At 53.0% G+C, this 22,503-nt stretch overlaps 1 pseudogene; it reads right to left on the reverse strand.

Moving 5' to 3' along the window:
• Positions 1-6,007: 6,007 nt before the first annotated feature.
• LOC143637806 (endothelin-converting enzyme 1-like) overlaps positions 6,008-22,503 on the reverse strand; it is a 40,426-nt pseudogene continuing 23,930 nt past the window's right edge.

Consider the following 22,503-nt stretch of genomic DNA (forward strand, 5'->3'; position numbering starts at 1 on the left):
TTCTGTTCAGAGGCTGACACAGCTGATATGACATCTGACACTAGAGCCCTGCGTCTTGCTGAGGTGGACATTAGGGTCTTGATGTTGCCTAATGCAGACTGGAGAGCGGCCAGGGGGCTCTGCACCCTCCAGGTGCTTTAAGCAGAGGAGCACCCCACAGAGGAAACCCATGACCTCCACAAGAGGCTTTGCAGAGATCCAGGACAGCCCTGAAACCCAATGGCCTTCCTCTTCGCTCAACCCTTTGCAATCTCCCTCTGCAAGCTTTGGTTTGACCGACCTCTAGACTCATGCATCCAGCCACCACTCTCAACCATGCAGACTGCCTCAAGTAGTCATTTGCCTACACTCATAAAAATCAGTTTGTCTCCTTGTGTTTTAGAATTAAAATGTGGCAACTCCCTGGATCCTGAATTTGACCTTAATATAAACTACAATTTGGGACCACAGGTTCCTCCAGCAGGACACTCAAGAGAACACGGCATTCTGATTTTGAGGATGCTGATCACTTGGTTCACAATTTGCATTTGTTGAAAAAAATCTGCAAGTTTGTGCATTCCCATTACCACTTAATATGAGTGTTAAGTTCAGGTTTACTCCATTCCGTGTACCCTATTGACCCAAAGGGGAATCCCTCTCTCATAATGGCGACAATTTATTTTGTTGTTTACAGGAACTGGGATTTACCACCTCAACTGCATTTTCTCCGAAGCTTCACTCTCCACCAAATCCACTCCAGTCAAAATAGCCATCAGCAGTTATGCAGTAAATGAGGGCAGAGGCAAGACCTGAACCCAGGACTTCCGACTCCAGAGCCCTTGTGCTGATTCCCTAGAACATTTCATTTCTTTTTTCCTTTTGGAGACGTACTGAGGACTAAATCTTGGGGTGCTACATTAAGCCACATCCCCAATCCTTTTTACTTTTTATATTTTTGAGACAGGGGCTCACCAAGTTGCTGAGGCTAGCCTCGAACTTGCGAGGAACTGCCTCAGCCTTCTGAGTGGCTGGGATTACAGGCGTGTGCTGCATCAGACTAGAGCACTTCTAATAGTGAGAAGATGTGCTTCCTGCCATGGAGAGGCCCATCTGTGTCCCATCTCACTCTGATTAGTCAATGACATAACCTTCTGCTGGACAACTATGTATAACCAAAGACAGATTGGCGCTGCCGTCCTGGCTCCCACTGCCTCACGCCAGCCCTGCGATCCTTCATTTTTCACAGAGCCAGCAGCCGAACCCAGGCCAGGCCCGGCCCCAGGCACTGCCCAGTGTGTCCCTTCCCAAGCAGGTCCCAATAGAATGAACGGGCAGATGTTCACTACTTGCTGAGAGCCATTAGCCACTTGGTATGACAATTTCCTTGCCAGCATACCCCATGTTGCTTAGTGGAAGGACTCGTGGAAATAGGACTTGCCTTAGACATTTTGCAGTGACATTGCATGTAAGGTGACCTTGCTCAAGGACCAGGGCGGATCCAGGTTTAGGGCAGATCAGGGTTTTAGGCTCTCCTCGGATTTAGGGCGTTCCTGGTTTAGGACAATCCGGGTTTAGGGCGGTTCCAGGTTTAAGAGTATTCCTGCTGGGAATAGGGTGTATCCTGCTGCCTGAGTTCCCCTTGTGTTCTCCCCGGATTCCGAGAGTTTTGGGGAGGCAGAGAACGTGGATTTCCCCAGAACGTGTTTGGAGAGGGCCAGTGTGAGTTCGGGAATAAAGAATTGCTGTTTGAATCTACAAAGCTGTGAGTGGCTCATGATTTTGTGCCCAGCCAGACTGCGGCAACTACTGGAAAACACGAAAACAGCAGACAGATGTAGCTCCAAGGTGGAGCACGCATTTGGCACAAGACTCTGGGGTCATTCCAGCCCCCCAAGTTTAAAAATAAATAAAAGCAGAAGAGAGCAAATGCCAAGGAGCTTGCATTGTTCAGCCTGGAAATGGAAACAAGGACCCCTGGGGTGTGGCCTAGGGGCAGAGCTCCCACCCAGCAGGCATGAGGCCATGGATCTGAGCCCCAGCCCTTCAAAAGGAAAGGAAAGGAACATTGACACAAGACAAATTAGAATAGAACCAGCAAATAACAGAGGGGGGCTCTGGGCTGCAGGTGTAGCTCAGGTGCAGATCTGCTTTTTTTTTTTTTTTTACAGGAGGCTAGGATCCATCTCCAGCACCTCCCCCTGCTGGGCCACAAGGTGGTGCAGGTTGAGTCTGAGTATTTCTAACCATTGGAAGTGAGTGGCTGAATTTCCTGGGGGAGGGAGGGACTGGCCACCAATAATCAGCAATGAGCTGGCATTCTGTAAGAGCACCCTTAGCCTTGGGTGGCAAGGCAGCAGGGTCCCTGGGCCCAGTGTTAAAGTCCACCTGGAGTGGGGGCAGGGCCCTGGACTCTGCACTACCCTGGGCTTCTTCAAAGAAATTGACTACAGATGTGTACTGGGGTGTTCCCAGCCTTGGAGAGGATGGAGAATCAGGCTCCTGATGATCTGGTGAACCGGTGAGCTCCTAGCCTGTGCCAAGTACTTTCCATACAGTTTTCAAATCTCCATGCCAGACTGGACCAACTGGTCATTCTTCGCTCAGAGACACTGTTGCTCACAAGAGAAGCCATGTGCCCAGTGAGACCCAGACTAAGAGCTCTGTGTGGGATGGGCAGGAAAATTTTCAGCGGTCCCCTGGTATCCACAGGATATTTTTTTTTTTCTTTTTGGTACTGGGGATTGAACCCAGGGAGTCTCTACCACTGAGCCACATCCCCAGCCCTTTTGCTTTTATTGGGAGACTGGGTCTGACTAATTGCTGAGGCTGTCCTTGAACTTGAGATACTCCTGTGTCGGCCTCCTGGGTCACTGGGATCACAGGCGTGTGCCACCACACTCAGCCCTCCTTTTATCTTTTAATTTTGAGCCTGGTATAAGGGATTGAGCCGGGCACTTTACCACTGCACTACAGCCCTGCTCGAGGAATACAATATGCAGGAGGATGTCAACCTGGGCCCTGGGGAGGAGCCTAACACACCTGGCAGGCTGTGCTTCCTGCCCCTTGGGAGCCACTGTCATGTAGGAAGCTCAGCCCTCCTGAGACCACCAGGTTGAGGAGGAGGCCCTGGTGGGCAACAGGCCATATACAGAAGAGGACCGGAGGGCGCTGGTTCATTTCTCCACTCAGGAAGTGTTTCCTCTATCTTACCCTAATTCCTATATATGAGCAAGTTTGTCTCTGGCTTCTGGTCTATTCCAGTTTGATACCTGTTCCTAACCTACAGCAGCTCTCACTTACCATTGCTTTATAAATATTTACATATGGAATATAGCTCCTTCATTGTTTCAATGTTTTTTCAGAATTGTCCTGATTGTGCTTTTTCCCTTTCATGTGAATCAGCTCGTCAAATTCTATGCAAAATTATCTGGGGATTTTGGCTGAGAGTACGCTGAAATTATACATTAATTTGGGGACAGCTGGACTTTTACACTGGACTTTTCCGCCCACCGGCAGGGTGCTCAAGGGCATTCTCTGATGGCCTTTGGTAAAGTTTCCAGTTTTCTCTTCTGAGGTTTTCCAAGTTCTGGTTGGGCTCTACAGTGGACCAAATTCTTTACAAGTTTAAAGTCTGTCCTAACCCCCTGCTCCCTCACCCTTTCAAAGGCCTCTGCAGGCCCTTCTGCTTACACGATTGTTACAGATTGCTTACTTTTTCCAGCTGTTCCCAAGTTACATCCTGTGTGTTTCCACATGTGTTGGGTGAAGTCTGAAGGCCAGACTGGGGTTTCCAGTCCTGCTTGGGAGGGGAACAAGGTTGGGCAAGGATCTAGGAGGATGGGGGCGGGCAAGGGCACTGGGACCCCGGCCTGGGGAGGAAGAAGCCTGTTCTTCGTCCCTGGGAGGTGGCCTGTCTGGAGGGAGGGCATCTGCAGGCCCAAGGCTGGGGAAAGGGTGGCTAAAAGCTAGGTCTCCCTTCTTGGGAAAAGGGTGGGCAGCAGCCAGCTCCTCCATCCTGTGCCTTCATGCATGTGTGTGTGTGTGTGCGTGTGTGTGTGTATGCGCATGCGTGTTCTGCACATGTGGCATCCCTGGGGCTTTCTGTTTCTAGTGACTTGTCACGTTTTCCAATCGAGTGGCCTGGGTTCAGAACCCAGCTCAGCCACTTCCTGCCTGCAACCCAGTGTCCCCGAATGACACTTCCTCTGAGCATCAGGGCTGAGAAATTCTCTGTCCCACAAACTGTGAGCTTCAGGGGAGGCGGGGTGAGAACTCTTGCCCATGGCTGCACTCCAATAGGCACATGACTCATGGAGGGTCTAAACAGAATTCATGCATCCATCCTGCTGGGGAGGGGTGTGCCCTCTGGGCAGAGAACATTCCAGCCTGAAGGACAAAAGGGACCCAGAGCCTCAGTGGGAAAGGGCTTGGCCTGTTTGGGCTCCAGAAAGAAGCTGGAGGCCTGGGGTGTGGCTCAGTGGTGGCGCTTGCAGCTTGAGGCCTGGTTAATCCCTGGCACTGCCCCAGACAAAGCAAACAGGACACAACAGGGTCAAACACAAGAGGTGGGAGCCAGTGACAGGGAGGTACCTTCTCCTTAAACAGGCTGCTCTCCTGAGGACAAGAGCTGGAGGGGAGGGGGCTCTCCCAGCTGCCCGGGGGGAGAGACACTGGGGCCTATGGGGCTCGCAGGCCCCTTCGCACCTCGTGGGGACAGTCTGAGCTCAAGCATCTGAGCTCTGGCATCCTTACTGTCGCCCATATCTGATGGTTACCAAGACAGTAGAAGAGAGTACATTGTAGGTCTTATAGCCAGAGAAACAGAGTCCAAGAGAAATGACCTACTCCTATTAAAGACAGGTAGAGTCAGGCCGGGCTTGGTGACCCACACCCGTAACCCCAGAGACTTGGGAGGCCAACACCTCAATCCGTCCTGTAGGCCACCATGTTTGTGGTACTTAGTTACAACAGCCCTAGTAAACTAATACCCTCTGGAAGGAGAGGAAAGCCTGTGCGAGCCTCCCCATGCAGACCTGAAGCTTCCTAGAGGAGGTGATGGTGAGTGGGGCACTGAAGGGTGGTAGGAGTTCACCAGGTGGGGAAGTCAGAACATTCCAGGCAGCGGGAAGTACATATGTAAAAGCCAGGGGAGGCTGTTTTTTGGACCTCTTTGAATTTCCTGCCTGCCCTGCCCAAGTATCTGAGATCCAGAAGCTCTTTGGCTCTGAGATAATGGAAACATGACGTTGACCAGGGAGCCCCTTGGGCCCAGGCCATGAGACACATCACTCTCACAGGTAGGGGGCGCACACAAGCCTGCCCACGAAGCCCGGCTGGCTAGGTGGGGGTTGGCTAGGTGGGCGCAGGCAGGAGGAAGCCCCAGCTGTTCCTCAGGTTCCAAAGCCTCTTCTTAGTGAGGCTAGGGTGGGCCATTCTGGGCTGGCTGGGGCTTTCTTGTGGTTCCAAAGGATGCACAGCACCCTGGAAGGACAGGTGTGTGTGTGTGTGTGTGTGTGTGTGTTCCTGACTCAGCCCAGCCTTGCAGTGAGGGGGTAAATCAGTGGGGCTTCTTTTGTCCACAGGTTATTTAGGAAAAAAAAAGAAAACATAATAAATATAACAATCCTTCCCTCAAAAAAAAAAGTGTTTTAAATGCATTTTTCCCTGAAGATTTCCAGTGTATTCCACAATGTTTAAAAAATAGTTTCCCCAAAAATAGATCTTAAAGCATTTGACACAGTGGTAATTGTGGTCTATGTGGTGCTGGATGTGGGCGAGGGGGCTGTGTCCCCCGGCCCTTGTCGCTGTGGGGCCCAGGCCTGGTGAGCCACCAGCCTGATACCCCAATGCCCACTGGAGCTGGTGCTCGCTGGGACGCCGGTCTGCACAGGGGAGCAACTCGGGTATGCAGAGGACCCCCACCCGGCCCAGTGCCAGCTGCAAACCCTCCAGTTCGGGGAAGGGGCCCTGGGCGGCCAAGGGGTTGGAAGAAGGGGCAGACTTGGCAGCCTCCCCTGGGGGTTCATCCTCAGCCCCTTCCTCTCTTCCGTCTTGGCTCTTTGTGATGAGGGTTCATGGGTGACCCAAGGGGGCAGTGGAAGTGTTCTGAAAACTCTTTGGAATTGGAGAGGGAGCCGATGACCCTGAAGCGAGAGGGGCTGTGGGAGTCGGTGATGAGGCCTTCATGAGAGCTCTTGGGGGTTCGGACAGAGCACCAGACCTTTGAGGGACAAGGGGGAGAAGCTGGGGTCACTGTGGGGCCCTGAGGCCGCCAGACTGGTCCCACCACTGCAGGGGTGGAATGAGCCCTCGCCTGGTGCTCACACCCCAAGGACTCAGGAAGGCCCATGGGTGGGTCGGAGGGGAGGCTGGAGTGCGCCTATGCCCCTCTCTGACGCAGGTGTCACCAAGCTGTGTCTCTTCAGCCAGAGCCGGGTCTCTGTCTGATACCAACGTACCAGGCTGGGATTCTGCCTAAACTCCACTTTACAAATTTTGGATTTAGTCCAGATTTCATATTTTCTGGGTAGGACACTCTCTCGAGAGGCAGCTCTGGGAATCAACTGAAGGCCAACTCAAGTGCCAACCTGGTGGGTCTTGATTTCTTTCTCCCCCGGTTCTGGGGACTGAATCCAGGGCTGCTTTCTCACTGAGCTACATCCCCAGCCCTTTCCATTTTCTATTTTGAGACAGAGTCTTGTTAAGTTGCTGAGGCTGAGCTCGAACTGGTGATCCTCCTGTCTCAGCTTCCCAAGGAGCTGGGATAATAGGCATGCATTACCGTGTCTGGCTATGTTAAGAAGTTTCTAGAACCCCAGAACCAGGAGGGGCCTTCTCCACCACATACAGGATACTAGTATTCTTTCTTGGCCCTTCCTTGAATCTCTCTAATGACAGGAAGCTCACCTCCTCACAGGCTAATGACCTGAAGACGGTCTGATGAGTTAGGGAGCTGGTGATTGGAGGGGACCTTACCTGTTCCCCTAATGAACTCACCTGTGCAAACCCCAGGAAGAAGAGCTGGTCATTGGTGAGACCCAGTGTGGGCAAGGTCTGCTCCTCCCTGTTCTTCTTTACCCAGTTCTGGTAAGCCTGGGAGGAGAGAAGGCCAGAGGTTGAGGGCAGCCAGGACACAGGGGCGAGGGGCTAGTGTGCAGGCCGAGGCTGGTTTCTGGGTTCTGGGCCTTGGCTCAGCCTGGAGGATCCCTCCTCTTTCTCTGCTCCCTCCCTAAAGGGGAGTGCAATCGACCCCATGGCCTAAACGCCACACAATGCTGATGGCTCTCCAATGTGCACTTTGGCACCAGCCTCTTCCCTGATCTGGATATTCAACTGCCTTAGCTGGACACCCAAGGTCACATCCAACTCAGCATGGCACAGAAGGAAGAAGTCATTTACATGAACCCTCACCAAACCTGCCACCATAGGATGGCACCACCACCCTCCTAGTTACTCAGGCTCAGAGTTCCCCCCAACTCTTCCAGCCAAGCCAAACACCCCAAAACTGACCCTCCTCACCCTTCCCCCTCTAGCCTGGGTAACCTCACAACAGCTTCCAACGGGTCTCCCTAATTCAGAGGAACCGAGGACACAAGCCTGGTCCCCTCCTCATGTGGCAACTCGAGCGAACCGTCTAGGGCGAGTGTTGGCAGACCTCCTCTGTGAGGGCCGGAGTAGATGTTCCAGCTTTGGGGCTACCGGTCCCTGTTGAACTATCCTCCTCTGCGCTCAGAGTGCAAAAGTAGCCACAGGCAACCTGTGGATACAGTGTGGCCAGGTTCCCCAAACCTACGGGGACAGGCTGGGGCTGGATTTGCCCATGGGCTGCCGGCTTGCAGACCTGCCTTAAAGAAGGAATTAGATCATATCTCCTGTTTGACCCTGTAGTGGTTCTCACTGTCGCCAGAATAGAACCAAGCTCCTTTCTCAGTGACAGAGGCCCTTGCTCCTGACTCCTTCCACTACCCCCTGCCTCTGGCCCTTGGTGAGTCGCCAGGCTGCCTCTCAGGCCGGGACCTGTGTCTGAGTCACTTGGTTTCACCTCCGGCCACCTGAGGGTGCAGGTCAGGGGCTCAGAGCCAAGCCAATGGGCTCAGATGGTAGCGACTTACTCCAGACTAGGATCGGAACCCAGAACTGGCTCTGTGCTCAGTGTCCTCCTGGGCCCTGCTGCCCTACCTGGCAGTGGGTTCCCCCACAAAGGCAAGAAGGGGCCGGCTCTGCAGGTGGACCCTGCCCTGGCTCTCTCCTGGGACTCTCAAGCAGGTGGTCTCCAAGCAGAAGGCCTTGGGCACTCGGCTCAGGTGCTGCGTCCACAGTCAGTGCTCACGTCCTCCCCACCCCCACCGACAGACGAGGAAGCCGAGGCACAGCACTCCTGCAGCTTGCCAGGCGTTTCTATGCTGACCTACTGATGAGGCATCTGGACAGATGTGGATCTGGACAGGTGCACAGGGGGAGCAGACCCACCCGATAGGCCACCTTGAGGCCCCCGTTGTCTGCGATGTTCTCCCCGAGGGTGTGGCGGCCGTTCACCGGCTCCCCGTTCACGCTGTAGCTGCTGTACTGCTCCACCATGCACTCCGTCTGCTGTTTGAAGGCCTCCACCAAGGAGTTCTTCCACCAGGCCCGGAGGTTCCCATCCTTGTCATACTCCCGCCCTGTGGTCAGAGCGCAGGAGTGGCACTATCGCTCTTCTTCCCTCCCAGTGGGAAGTCGGTTCCCCTGTCTGACCCCACCCTCCAGCCTGTACAGGGACAGGATGCCCATCAGAGGGCCAGAGGACGGGCCAGACCGAGTGGGAGAGGGTGGGGAAAAGTGGCCAGGCAGGCGGCCATGTGGCTGTACAAAGGTTTGAGGCGCAGGGTGGATCTCCACTGGCCAAGGGCCTCGGATCCCAAGGAATGGAGTCCAGCAAGGGGCCAGTGGAGTTGGCAGAATCAGGAGCACATGACAGGCCTGGTTTCCAGGGTCTCTGCCACTTCCTTCTTGTCCCTGAGCAGGGGGCAGTTGAGGAAGACCCTGGACACTAGCTGCTGAGGAGGGTGTGACTTCCACGTCTCTGACTCCTGACTCCTACTGAGCACCGAGCACCCAGCACCCTGCAGAAAGTGCTCACTATAGCCTTCACACAATCCTCCCCACCCCCACCTGGACCTGTTGCACCCATTTTGCAGATAAGGAGACGGAGGCTTGGAGAATGATGTGACTTGCCGAGGTGAGAGCATTTGGCAAGCGGCCGAGCCAGGGTTTAGACTCTGGTCCTTCTCTGCAAAGCTAAGTCCCAGGGAGCAGAGGCAGTGGGGCTAAGAAGCTGATGGGCTCTGTCTGGAGGGACCCCAAGGAACCTGTACCTTGATCATCAAAAGCGTGAGTCAGCTCATGGCCCACGACGACACCAATGCCACCAAAGTTTAAGACCCTGGAGGGAGACACAAAGTGAGAGCAAGGCCTCTGGCTCCTGCCCTGCCATGTGGCCCTCACTTGTTGGGCCTGAGATGTAGCAGGGGCTCTGTGGGACACAGCCCTGGAGACAGTGGGAGGCTGGGCAGTCTAAGGGAGCCAGCTGTGCCCTGTGGGTGACATGCACGTGCTGGACACTCTAGAGGATCACTGTCCCCTCCCACAGACTAGCAGTTAAGCTTTAAAGCAAACAAAGCCTGGGAATGGGCCAGTGCCTCTTCCCAAGCTCCACACAGTCATCCCGGGAGTCCAGCTTCTAGGACAGCGCCCTCACCCCGCCAACTCCCTGGTTGCAACTGCTCTAAGCCACCGTCACAGCAGTATTTCCCACATGGGGCTCTTGACTGCATGACTGTGCCACGTTTCCCGATTGCAGGAGCTTTTGGCCCCAGAGACCCTTGGAGGGAAGGCAGGGGACAGGGGCTGCTGCGCTCTGCACCCACGACGCTGCAATCCTAGGCCACCTGGGCCACCAGGGCACAGATGGCTCAGTGAGATGGCTGTCAGGGTCAGCTGCAGACACAGGGCTGGCTAAGGGGCAGGGGACCCATCGGGGCACCAGCACCAGAGATGGCCTACTTGGGCGAGGAGCGGGTGTAGAAGGGCGCCTGCAGGATCCCAGCCGGAAACACGATCTCGTTCTTGGTGGGCGAGTAGTAAGCGTTCACCATGGGCGGGGTCATGCTCCACCTGCAAGCAACAGGTGCGTGAGAGCCCAGGCGGTGGGCGGAGCGGAACTCCAGTGGGTACTCCTTGACCCCAGGACCAGGTCAGCACAAGGACATCAGGCAGCACTGTTTCTGAGGGGGAAGCTAGAAAACACCTGAATACCTATAAATCAGTGATGTCACCTCAGAGGTTGCCACACCGAGACGCTCACAGACAGCAAGAGGGACCATCAGATATTGAACTGAGGTTATTTTTGAGGCTTGAAATGTGTCTAGCAGCCGTTCTAAGGTGTGGTCTAAAGTGACAGTCCCCAAGATCCTCTGGTTTATGATGTCAAAACTATTTTCATTATAACATTGAGACACTCTGTCTCTGCCACATGTTGAGATCTGCATCATGGTACAAAAGCAACCTTGAATGACACTGCTGCCGCCTGGGCAGGGGGCCGGGCAAGTCCTAGTGGCCACCTGCTCCTTTCCTAGCAGGTGCTCCAACCAAAACAAGCCAGCGGGTCATTTTCGTTGACAACACCCAGGAAAAAGTAGCCTAATCATTAATTCCATTAAATCTCGACCCCCAAGTACCAGTCTTTTCAATATCCTGTGTGACCAATGGGGAATACCCACGTGGTGCTTCAGGTCTCTCTCATCCTCTTCGGATGACCGACCAGCCATGGAATTTTGGACTTGGGCAACAAGGCAGACATGTTCTTGAAAATGAAAAAGGAAGCTTAGCACCTCAGGGGAACTAATTCACATTTTGTCATTTATTACCAATGATAAAAATCTGAGGTTTCAAGAAAAATGAAGTTTCAAAGAAATATTAAAATTTTGGAAAACTTGTATTGACCATCATGAATTTGATAGCTTCCCAGTACTTTAAGATTTTTCTCAGGAGGTCAACTATGATGTTAACTAATGTGGTTTTTTTTTTTTTTTTGGCTGCAGTATATGACAGCGGAAAATCTGTAAATCTTAGTGGAACCACAATTTTTTTTCTTTTCTGTTTTTTTTTTTTGTACTGGGGAATGAACCCAGGGGTGTGTAACCACTGAGCCCCATCCCCAGCCCTTTTTTATATAGTATTTAGTGACAGGGTCTTGCTGAGTTGCTTAGGGTCTTGCTAAATTGCTGAGGCTGGCTTTGAACTCATGATCCTCCTGCCTCAGCCTCCTCAGCTGCTGCGATTGCAGGCGTGTGCTACCATGCCTGGCAAAACACTATTTTCCAAAGGACCAATGCATGAGCCATTATGTAAAAAATTATGTAAAAAAATCCAAAAAGTGCAAGACAGATCAATGATTTTAGTGTACAGGGTATGAAAAGTTCATGAATAAGTTTTCAGATTTTTCATATTATATTTTTTTGGGGGGAGGGCAAGGAGGTTAATGGGGATTGAACTCAGGGGCACTTGACTACTAAGCCCCAGCCCCAGCCCTATATTGTATGTATTTAGAGACAGGGTCTCACTGAGTTGCTTAGTACCTCACTTTTGCTGAGGCTGGCTTTGAACTTCTGCCCATGCCTCCTGAGCTACTGGGATTATAGGTGTGCACCACCACGACTGGTTCAGATTTTCCATAATGCATTAATCTTTCCTTCCTTGGGGACTGAACCCAGGGGTGTTCTATCACTGGGCTTCATCCCTTGCCCTTATTTTTTACTTTGCTAAATTGCCGAGGATGGCCTTGAACTTTGGCTCCTTCTGCCTCAGCCACCTGGGTAGCTTGGGTTGCAGATGAATACTGCTGTGTCTGGCTAGAAGACAAGTTTAAGTGAAAACTTTTAATCTAAAACTTAAGAAGCCAGGTAAATTGGCAGTAGTGTCTGTGCCATATTCTGAAGGTGAAGGTCCACCTACCTTCTTGTTTGTTAGGGGGACCCTCATTGACAATGGAAAACTTGGAGGAAAAAGATGTTTGAACCTCCATTGCCCACAAGAGGGCGCCAGAGGCAAAGAGGACTCGTTCTGACTTGGTAAGATTTATCCTGTTTCAGGAGTGGAGGGACTAGTACCGGGCTGACTACATCTAACTTTCCTGGGGAGACCATTTTAAAAAGAAGGGTCGTTCTCCAGATTATTCTGACTTAAGATCTGGGGTAGAAGTTAGGCTATGGCTAGGTGCAGTGGTGCACAACTGTAATCCCAGCAAATTTGGGAGGTAGAGGCAGGAGGATCACATGTTCAAGGCCAGCTTCAGCAACCTAGTGAGGCTCTCAGCAACTTAGTCAAACCCTGTCTCAAGATAAAAAATTAAAAAGGGCTGGGAATTTAGCCCAGTGATAAAGCACTCCGGGGTTCAATCCTCAGGAACTCCCTACCCCCTGCTGCAAAAGCCCCCGCAACCAAAAACTACAACAAAAAAACGTCAGGAGGCAACCCCCACACCCCCCCCTCACATTTTTGGCAGTGCTGGGGAGGGAACCCAGGGTCTCAAGTACTAGGCATGTACTCTACCGCGGAGCTACACCCTCATCCTTGGAGACTATTTTTGAAACTGCTCTCCAGGGGACACTGATGCACAGTGGGATTTGCAGTGTGTTAAGTGCTGGGTCATCAGCGCCCATCTAGAACCTTTCCCAGCCCTCAGTGGGACAGTGGGAGAAACCACTGCTCCTGTTTGTGAGGAGTTATGGGACACTCACCCATACGGAGGGCCTCCTGTCAGGGCCTGGCTCTCCCCAGTTCCCACACTGGATTGCTTCAATGACCCAAGAACCAGTTCCCTTCCCTGCTACTTCGAAGATAATGAAATGAAGGCTCTGAATGCTGAGGCCATGAAGCTGGGATGTGGTGCCAGGCCCCCTCGGCCTCAGAGGCCAGGTTCACTCTGCCAACAGGCTGGGCACTGCGGCACCCAGACTGGGGCCAGGATGGGCTCTACTTTGGCTTTTTTTGCAGAGGATTCTGGGGATTGAACTCAGAGGCACTGGACCACTGGGCCACATCCCCAATCCTCTTTTGTATTTTATTTAGAAACAGGGTCTCACTGAGTTGCTTTGTGTCTCGCCGTTGCTGAGGCTGTCTTTGACCTTGCGATCCCCTTGCCTCAGCCTCTTGAGCTGCTGGGATTACAGGCATGTGCCACCACACCCAGCGGCTTTTGGTTTCTTAATTTGAAAAGAGGGCCTCTGTGACAGTCACACCTGGCACCTGACAGTGGGTGAGGAAGGCAAGCTCAGTGGGGTGCATCCCTATGGTGGGGAACCAAGGCCTTCCTGGCCGGGCCTGGGGGACTCACTGGTCTCTGTTGGGGGCTTTCCTGAGCTGGTCAGCGGTGACCCTCCATAAGAAGTTGAAAAATCGCATGGCGTTCTCGAAGTAGAGGTCTGGAACTGCCGTGTACTGAGGAAAGAAGCAGAGACACAGATGGGAGCAACCCCAGAGGAAAGTCAGAAACTCAGACCCCACGAGGTGAAGGGATGGGTAGGCAGGCCCAGGGCCAGAGTGTGGGCTCGGAGCTGCAGGCTCTGCCCCTCTGAGGCTTCTAACCTGCTGGGCCCAGCAACAACTGTCTTCTTCAGGCACCTGACAGTGTCACAGTGCTGCAGGATGCCCCATCAGTGGTTCCCTTGAGCAAGAAGTATCTCCATCACTGTCCTACAGGACTGTGATGATGGGTGTGTTCTCCGTGTGTTTTCCACCTACACTGGCCAATATGGTAGACTCTGGTGACAGGTGGCTACTGAGCATCTCAAATGTGCTAGTGTAATTAAATTTTAATTAACTTAAGTTTTGATTAATTAAATAGCCCCCCATGGCTGGTAGCTAACAAATTGGACAGCACAGATTTAATGAACCACACTGGAATCTGGCTATGAAATGTCAGGGGACAGGCGTTATCACACCCCCCACCCCTGGGCCCGGCCTCTCAGCTCCTACCAGGTGCAAAGCCCTCCCTCAGGTCCACTCCAGATCTTTATGGCATACCCAAGGGCTGTGGTAAAACACTGGGCCCTCAGGGGCAGGCCCCTGTCTGTAGGCCCTGCCTGAGCCGTCTCCAGGAGACTCTGGGTCTTGCATCAGGATGACCCTGGGGTGTCTGAAAGTATTCTCAAGAAACATGGCTGCGGAATGAGTCTCCTATTCTCAGAAGTAATTTTAATAGTCTTAGGTTTTAAATAGAACCATGATGAGAGGTTATTATGATTTCAAAAATGCCTGAATTTCACTCATGAGAAGATAGCAAACTATCATTTGGGGCAAAATCACAACCCACTTAAAGGGGTGATGTGCCGAAGGTTCTGGCAGCAGGGAGGCAGTAATCCCCCTCCGCCTCAGTGGAGCTTCACTGTGCATTTGGGATGGCTGCCTCCTCTTTCCCAACCCCATCTCAAGGTCAAAATTTGAGTTCCAAGTTTTCTCTGAGGAGGTTGGGGTACGACCCTGAAGACAGGTGGCCGTTCTGGGGCAGGAGCGGGGGTGTGAGGGGCTTCACTTTCTCCCCCCACCACCGTGGTGTTTTAGGGCTACGATGCTGGCCAGCTGACCCCAGCCCTGTGGGCTCTGGGCTCAGGGTCAGGTACTGCACCTTTTAGGATCTGCTTCCCCAAGTCTTTTATTTTTTTTAAATTTCTTAGTTGTAGATGGACACAATATCTTTATTTTTTTATTTATTTAATGTGGTTCTGAGGATTGAACCCAGGGCCTCATGTGTGTGAGGCAAGCGCTTTGCCACTGAGCCAACCTCAGCCCCGCTACCTCCCCCCACCCCATTTTATGCAGTGCTTGGGTTGAACCCAGTTGGAGTCATGATGCGAGGCCAGTGCTCTCCCACTGAGCTAATCCCCTGATCGCTGTCATGATGCCAGGTCAGCCTCCCTGCCTCCAGAAGCCCTGGGAGCCCCGCCCACCTTGGACCCTCCCCAAGTGGGCACTTGGGATAGCAGGGCGTAAGCCACTCACGTCGTTGAACAATTTGTCCAGTTCCTTGGGGTCCATAATGAAGTCGGGGTAGCCTATCATGTTGTAGATGGCGTCCGCCTGGATGGGAGGGACACAGAGGACTGAGCACCCGCGATGCTGACCAGCTGGCCCCAGCTTTGTGGGCTCTGGGCTCAGGGTCACGCCAAGGGGCGGGGGATCAGGCTCCTCCCCACTTAGGGCTTTCACATCTTTTTGGAAACATTCCCCCCTTGCCTAACTTATCTTTTTTTTAATATTTATTTTTTAGTTATAGGTGGACACAATATCTTTTTTTTTTTTTTTTTACTTTTATGTGGTGCTGAGGATCGAACCCAGTGCCTCACATAGGCTAGGCGAGCGCTCTACGGCTGAGCCACCACCCCAGCCCCCAGTTAATCTTTTGGGTTTCTGATTAAATGTTGCTTCCCCAAGGGAAGCTGCTATGGTCCAAATGTGTCCCCAAAGTTCAAGTTTTGGAACCTTTGGGAGGTGATGAGGTTCTGAGATTCTGAGGCTCTGTCCCCTACTGCTGGGGGACTGGGAGCTGTGGAGGGAGCAAGCACCACAGTGGCTTGGTCCACCTCTCTTGTGCGTGCTCTCCTGCCTGTCCACCTTCAGCCAAGAGATGTGTGACACTGGGCTTCAGGCTGTCCCCCTAGCCTGCTAGACTGGTCACAAGGCAGGACAGCATCCATGCGTGCCCAGGGGACAGGCTGGCCTCTCCTAGCCCTGCTCTCTCTCTGTTGCTCTTGCCCGGTGCAGGAAGCCTGGGTGGCCCGAGCTCCCGGGCGGCCTCACCTTCTCCTTGGCTGATTTCCGGGTGTCCTCATCCATCCACTTCAGCATGCTCAGGCTCTCCTCAAAGGCCTTCTTGATCTCCAGGATTATCTTGCTGGCCTGAGGAGACAGATGTTGCATCCTCAGCTCTGGGCACTGGCCCCCTGGATGCAACCAGTGCCCCAGGCAGGATGACACTGGACCCGAGGTCAAACTGAGGTTGGCTCAAGGCCTCAGGTTCTGCAGAGTGGGCTAAGAGGGTGGCCATGGCTGTGCTTCCAGACCATGTTCCTAACATGGACAGACATCCCTCGAGACGAGACGGGCCTTCCATGCACTGGTCTCTGTGGCCGAATGAGCTTGGACGTGCCTTGGGGAAGCGGAAAGGTCTGCAGGAGGACTTTTCGGAGCCTTTAGAGTGGTAGAGTGCTCTTTTGGAGCCGTCCAGAAGACATGGCCTCTCCCAGGCTGATGGGATCCTTTTTGATGGAATAGAGCTTTAACACCCAGAGAACTTGATCTGAGGGGCACTCAGAAAGGTCTCAGGGCACAAATGGCAGCTGTTGAGGGTGACGATGCAGGGCAGACCCGGGGGCCAAAGATAGAAGATGGAAGATTCTAGGGAAGGGGAAGGCAAGAGCCATGGGGCTGGGGCCAGACAGACCTGGACTCAGATTCTGCCTCAACAGATTAAAAAAACAAAACAAAACAAACAAACAAACAAACAAACAAAATATATATATATATAAGTTGTAGTTGGACACAATACTTTTATTTTACTTATTTTTATGTGGTGCTGAGGATTGAACCCAGGGCCTCGCATGTGCTAGGCGAGGGCTCTACCGCTGAGCCACCACCCCAGCCCCTGCCTCAGCAGACTGGAAGTGCAATGCTGCCCCTTGACTACAGATACTAGTTACGCAAACAATACCATTAGTGATAAACTATCGCTGCCATTGACTGTAGCTTATTTTGGGCCAGGTGTTCTTTATGTGTAGCATCTCATTTTGTTATGGTCAGGCTGTGTGGGCAATGACCACACAGATTCCATTTTGCCCTGAGACCCCACATCATGTAAGAAAATCTTCTCCCGTGGGAAATCCCCGTCTCTGCACCCATCAGTGAGCGGTTGCCTAGCACGGCATGTTAGGCGACACAGATGGCAATTCTTATACAACGTAAAAGTGTCCCCTCTTCAGTTCCCATTTTTCTTGGACAAGCTACCTTGTCAGAGGTGTAGATGTTAGTAGCCATTCTTTAACTTGTTCTCAACTAGGGACGTTTTGGCCCACCCTCTTTAGTGCTTATGATTTTAGATCTTATGATGTTTGCTTATGGATCTGAATCATAGCAACAGCCACTTATATGTTAATATGGTTTTGGACTACAAAAGGTGTGCTCGAACCCTGGGAGTGGTCAAAGGGTGTGGACTAGCAGCCTGGCCCTTGGCCCGCCAGCTGGTGGATCCAGACATCAACTGGTGAATAAAGGTTCCATCTCTTGCTTTAAGATCGACTTGGTGGTTTATTGCTGTCTCACCTTAACACCCCTCTGCAGAAGGGACAGCCCCACTTTCATGTCCCAGGTGAGGGGAGAACACCGCTCAAGTCACCCAGCCAAGTGACAGAGCCAGAATCTGAGCTGGGGGCTGGCTGTCTCCCTAGCACTCAGCCATGATGATCCTCTACCTGCTTGAATAATTCTGTCACCCTCAGAGTAAGAAAAATGTCACTTCCAGGTCAACATTACCTGGTGGGGTCCTTCGCAGCCCCAGGAAGTGGAGATGGCTGTGGTAGCCTCATGGGGTCACTGGGAAGATCAAATTAAATAACACAAACAACTGGCCTGGCCTCAACCACGGAAGTCATTTAGCAAGTCACGCCCTGCAGCCTGAGGGAACGGCCTCTGAGTTAAAGAAGGCCTGGGATCCTGTGGCCTGGAGCAGGAAAGGACCAGGGCAGAGCAGAGTGTGGGCTGTCAGGCTGGGGTGGGGGGCGCCCAGTAGATGCGATGCCCACTCTGTCCACAGGGGAGGTACTTACTATGTTCTTGCTGTCCTCGGCGAAGGTCGCTTTGACAAACATGGGGCCCAGGGCAAAGCCCAGGTTGTTTTCCGTGTCACTCACGCAAAATTTCCAGTGAGGAAGGCAGGTCTGGAAAACACGAGCGCAGAGGGTCACTGGGCACAGTCCTCCTTCTCCCAAGGCCTGCCTGGGAGGTGGCGCCATCGGGGGCCTGTGCTTCCCCCCAGAACTCCAGGGAGACAGACCTCTTCTGACCGCAGAAGTTACTTTAGGCCACCGACACCCCTCATGGCCACCACCTACTGTCTCCTGAGTGCCAGTCTCCATGATTGGCACTTCACGAAGGTCTGCCACTGAGCACCCGTAGCGGGCAGGGATGAGCCACTGGATAGACGGGAAGCAGAAATTTAGTAAGGGCAGTCACTGGTCCAGCAGGTGACAGTAGGTGACAGGGGTGCCACAGGGATGGGAACTCTGACATGCCTGGCCCTCCATCCAGGGCTCCCGCCAACTCCACCTGGTCCTGCTTCCTGGAGGACACAAGGAATCTTGGAGGCGCAGAACCTCGGGAAGCTGCCCATCCACCTGAGCAATGGGAACCTTCCTAGAAGGCCAGGGGCCCAGCCCCATTTACAGCCTCCTAGAGACAGAAGGCCACAGTGACATTGCAAAACTTCAATGTCGGCTTTTTTTTTTTTTTAATGTGCTAAGGATGCCAGGCAGTGCCTCACCACTGAGCCGCACGCCCACCCCAACCCCAGCTCTTTCCTTATATTTTATTTTGAGACAGGGTCTCTCAATGCTCACTGCGCAGACTGGCCTTGAATTTGCAATCCTCCTGCCTCAGCCTCCCCAGCAGCTTGGACCACAGGTGTGTCACTGCGCGGGGCTTAAATTGGTTCTTCCTCAGTCTCACCCACAAGCAGTGCTAGCCCACAGGATGCCTCAGTATGAACCAGAAATGGTCTTGGGCTGCAGCTCCCCAGATAAAGAGCTGATAAAGAGCACTGGGAGGGTTTCAGCCCACTGGCCCCCTGCCTGGCCATCCCCCCATGGAGAGTGTGAATGACCAGGTGTGATGACCCTGCTTATGGAAACCGGTCCAGCTGCAGGGTCCTCTTAACCCTGAGGAACAGGCGTGACAACCAGCTTGGGGCAGCCTGCTTTACACCAGCCCTACTGCGAACAACCCAAATGCACATCGGCAGACAGATAAATAAACAAAATGTGGTGTTTTTCTACAGCGACATACCACTTGGCAGCACGGAGGAACCAGCTACTCAGAGATGCCACAACATGATGAATTCCACAGACTCACTGAGCCAGGCAGCCAGGCAGGCAGCGTAGGACTCGGCTGCCCATCTGTAGCACCTCGGGGAGACGCAGGGAGGGGCCCGAGGGCATGCCGGGTAACTGGGCCATGGAAACCTTCTCTGTCCTGACTGGGCTGGTGGTCACACACACGACTTCATTGTCACAAATCAACCAACTGTATCCTTCACCCACACTCTATGCATATGTGTGTGCATATTGTTTTTAAGCGCCGGGGGTTGAACCCAGGGCTTCACACATGCTAGGCGGGCTTTCTTTCTTTTTTTCTTAATGGGGTGCTACGGATGGAACCCAGGGCCACCCTAGCATCACACTAAACTGGTCTATGTCTCAAATTTTTATTTTGAGACAGGGTCTCCCTGGAATTACAGAGTGTGCCACCATGGCCAGGTATATTGAATACTCTATTGTATGTAAATTATGACTTAAATTTTTTTTTCTAGTCAAGAAGGAAGGGAAGGCCATTCTAGTCTAAGTGTAGCCCCTGGATTCTGCTTAGCTGTCGCAACCTGTGTCCGTTTCCAATGGCTGCTTTCTGCTCCCCTCTCCCTCCTGCCCGCTGCCCTGCCAGTCATTGGGCAGCCCACAGCTGGACACAGACTTGGCCTGGATATGCTGAGGCCGAGCACATAGTGGGTCACAGCTAGGGAGCCTCCAACTTTGACGATGGGCAGAGGCTCTGACGGCTGGATCACGGGCAGATTCTTACTCATCTTCTGCCCGCGTCTCTGGAGAAGCCCATTCACTTTACACACATGCATTTGTCCCCTGAGTGACTCCCCTGCTCGGGGACTGTGCCAGTTCTCAGGAATTAGAGCTGAATCAAACGCAGGCCTGCCCTTGAGGACTCTGTGGAAATGCCCAGAACATCCAGCAGGAGACAGAGGCGCAGTAATGATGTCAACAGCCGTGACAGCACTAAGCGCCTGAGTGCCCAGGGTGTGTAGGCCCCACGCCTAGAATGGTCCATGGAGACTAAGGGAGAGAAATGAAGCACAGAGAGGTTAAGTCACTGGCCCAAAAGGAGCACTCAGGGAGCAAGTGGCTGTGGTGGGTTTGAGCCCAGAGAGTCTGGCTCCAGTGACTTCCCGCAAAAAGGCCACTCTGACTGGCTACGACAAAGGTTTTGGAATGAGGAGAAAACTCTTTGAAAAAAGAAAGGGTCAGGCAGCATTCATCTGACATGGGGGCCACCTCCAGGCAGAAAAGGAGGGGCCAAGAGGCCCCTGAAGAGGCTGTGCGACTTGTAACTTCTTCACTGTAACCGGAGGAGCCCAGCAGGGAGTGGAGAGGGGTCCCTCCTCCCAACAAGAACTGTAGACTGTAGGCAGGTAGCACGAGGACAGCCGGCCAGGCACCCAGCAGAAGCTTCCACCTTTGGAACCGACTTTACGGCCTGAGGAAAAGGAGCCCAGGGATCAGTCACCCCTTTTCACAGATGGGAAGACCGAGTCCCTGGCCCATTTAAGTGACCCGCCCAAGGCTGTGTGATAAGAAGCAGAACCTCCCATTCAAATCTCTGCCCAGCCTCCCCTGCTCTGCAGCCGGGGCACACCCAGCCATTCTCTGGGCCTTTGGTACATGAGGGAGGTCAGCCCTGGCACCTCCCAGGCAGGCAGGGCTCCTGGGCACAGACCCACCCCACCCATCTTGGTATTCCCACACTGGGCTTGGGGCCTGGCCCATGTGACAGTGCAGGAGTAACTGTTTGCTGGATGCATAAAAGAGAGGTGACGGCCTCATTCTTGGCATCAGAATTCCTACGGGAGGCAAGCTTCCCCGGCGGGAAGGAGGGAGGCCTGGGGCCTCCTACAGAAGGACCCGCAGAGGTTTGGGGGCACTCAAGATGGGTGGAGCTTACTGGGTCTGGGGCCTGGGACTCCTGCCCCGAAGAGAACCTGAGGCCTGGATCTGGACTGGGGTTCCCCCGACTACAAACAGGGAGGATAATAATCAGGGAACCCTCGTGAGCAGGTGTTTGATGTGTTTGATGCTTCTGAGGAAGAAGTCCCCACCTTTAGAGTCACAGTTACATAAGGAGAGTGCTGACATCTCCACAGCTGGAGTGTCAGAACAGAGACTACCTTCTCTGCAAACCAGCTGAGTTGCTAAGACTCCTCTTTGTGCTTGGCTTAACCACCTCCTTCCAGAAGCCTCTAAGCCACCTAAGTCCCCATCAGTGTTCCCATGACCCCAAATGGACCCTTCAGTGGCCTCTTCATTCTCCTCCTAGACTCAGCCCTCGTAAGTGCCACAGCCCTGAGGGTACAGTGGTCTTTCCAGCCCCCAACCCAGGGCAGAGCACACAGTAGGTGCTCAGCATGAACCTGGGAATCACTGTCACAGCTCACCTTCTTGGTCCCGTACATGACTTCCATGAACTTCTCATCGGCGTCCTAAAAGCGCTGGTCGAGGAAGGAGCTTGTTTTCCGCACCAGGTTCCAGATCATGTAGTTGTTCAGCAGGCTGGGGTGAGAGGACCGCTGGCTCAGAAATGCCCGGGGCTCCCGAACAGCCTCACCCCAGCCTCCTTCCTAGCCTATCTGGGTGCTCGGCTGGCGGCTGCCTTCCAAGCACATGGAATGTAACTCTCCGAGGAACGCCTGGCGCTCCACCTAGAACCCCCCAGTGTCCAGTGCAATCACTTGCATACCAGCAGTGCTCAACACATGCTGCTGCTTAGCTGCTTTGTGTCTGAACCTGTGAAGCTGCTGCCTAGAGACTTGCCTGGTGGTGTATGCTACAGTGGGGAGGAGGCTGCCATTCCCTGCTGAAGGCCAGACAGGAAGTAGAGGCCTTAGAGCAGCAGGGGCAGGAAAGGAAGCTCTGGCCACCAGGTTTCCATGAATGACCGTTCCCATGTCCCCCACCCACAGGGCACAGGAACCTATCTGTGGCTGAGTCATGTTTGCAAAGATGTTACCTTAGTACAAAGATGTTCACTATATTGAACATCTAACCTCAACCGGAATCACCCTAAAAGCCTGACTACGGGGAGAGTGTGGCAAATATTGTATGAACAGTTGACGGAATACTATGCAACTATAAAAATGATCCTCACAGAGGGTTTGGGATGGCACTGGGAAATATTCATAATGAAAGTCAAGGCAAGGCTTGGAGCGGTGGCACATGCCTGTAATCCCAGTAGCTCAGGAGGCTAAGGCAGGAGGACAGTGAGTTCAAAGCCAGCCTCAACAACAGCAAGGCCCTAAGCAACTCAGTGAGACCCTGTCTCTAAATAAAATACAAAAAGTTTGGGGATACGGCTCGGTGGTTAAGTGCCCCTGGGTTCAATCATCAGTACTCCTACTACTAAAATAAAAATGAAAAGTCAAGGGAAAAGTAGATCATCCAT

Source organism: Callospermophilus lateralis, unplaced genomic scaffold, assembly GCF_048772815.1.
Source record: "Callospermophilus lateralis isolate mCalLat2 unplaced genomic scaffold, mCalLat2.hap1 Scaffold_349, whole genome shotgun sequence".
In the NCBI taxonomy this organism is placed as follows: domain Eukaryota; kingdom Metazoa; phylum Chordata; class Mammalia; order Rodentia; family Sciuridae; genus Callospermophilus; species Callospermophilus lateralis.